The following is a 1,601-nucleotide window of genomic DNA, read 5'->3' on the forward strand; positions in this document are numbered from 1 at the left end:
TTTTTCCCAGGGACCCCCCACAAGCAGTTCTTAACAAAGGCTGGTTGAAGTGTTTTGGGTCTTATCCCTGCTCTCTGTTTCCACTTTCTTTTCTCACCTCTGTTGCTTCCTTTCCTGACTTTCTTTAAGACTGCTGGTGTCATTGTTGTAAAATTACCCATGCAAATATCTGGTAAATAAAAACTATTAGATATGAAAAAAAGGCTGCTGGAAAGCAGCCCTCTTCAGGGGGCTTTTCCTGGCCCCCCAGTGGTTTGTACCTTCTCCTCTAAGGTTATCTCCTGTCTGCCATTGCATGTATCTTATACTGTACCTGCTTTTATAAGCGATTTCTTCCTCTTTAGATGTGAGCTCATTGAGGGCAGGGACTGTTTTGTACCTCCAGAGCTGTAGGGGCTTAATAAATATTTATTGATCATTGGTTGGATTCTATAGTTGGAAGAGATCTCTTTGTGCTTCTGATCCAACGCAACTTAAAAAGGGACCCCTCCACTATAACACACTTGATAAACAGTCATCCAGCTCCGTTATCGAGGAGAACCTCCTCCCAAGGATGCCCGTTATGCTTTTGGATAATCCATGTTATTCAGCTGTTTTTCCTGCCATCACTTGTGACCTATCTCCCTCTTCTGGCACTCCTTGTGCCTGGTTCTATCCTCTAGGGCCATGATTAATCCTTCCATGTACAGACAGCCTTGATACATTTGGACACGACCACCTTATTTTGGGGAATCTTCTCTCCAGGGTTGCTATTGGCAATTCCTTCCCCAGCTCTGCCCCTTATTGTCTTGTGATCCTGAGCCTCGATTTCCCCGAATTGGACGCAGTGACCATGAAGCACACATCTTCTATGATGTGGACTCAAGGTCCTTCAACTTTGAGCTAACCCTCATGGGAACAGAGATTAGAAGATGAGACACTGAAAGCCTGAAGGGACCTGAGAAATTGAGACCGATCCCCTTATTTTACAAATGTGCAACTGGAAACTCAGAGAGATGCAGTCATGTGCCAGGTGAATTTGCTTGGAAATCAAACACGGGTCTCCTGTCTCCAAGGGCAGCTGTTTCCCCTCTGAACTACGGTGACTTCCTCTCCAATTTATCCATATCCTATCTAAACTGGGGCTCCCAGAATGGACCATGATGTTCCAGATGTCACCTGAGCAGGGTAGAAGCGAAGGGGGACCCTCATCCTTCTCCTGGAAGCTATGCCCCATAATGCAGCCCAAGGCACTTATCTCCACATCAGACCTGGCAGGACACTAAAGACCCCGGAGATTTTCTCTCAGTATTTGAAGGTGGTTTCTGTCCCAGCTGAACACTGTGCAGGCCCCAGTCCCCACCCCCTCTGCTGGCTTCTACAGGAATAGCTTCAAGGATGAGGACCACAGGAACATCCTCAGTCCTTCTAAAAACTGACACAAAACATCAGAAAACATGATGTGCTCTGCTTCCGCTAACACCTCGCCCTGAGCCGGAGCGGGCCCCCAACCCTCCGGTTTTTACCTGTGACATTTCCTGCTCTTGTTCAGCTGCCTCGGAGAGGGAGCTTGCTAAGTGCTTCTCTCCTGGCCAAATCTTTCTTCCCACAATAACAAAGCA

This window comes from Sminthopsis crassicaudata, chromosome 1 (assembly GCF_048593235.1).
Source record: "Sminthopsis crassicaudata isolate SCR6 chromosome 1, ASM4859323v1, whole genome shotgun sequence".
Classification (NCBI taxonomy): Eukaryota; Metazoa; Chordata; class Mammalia; order Dasyuromorphia; family Dasyuridae; genus Sminthopsis; species Sminthopsis crassicaudata.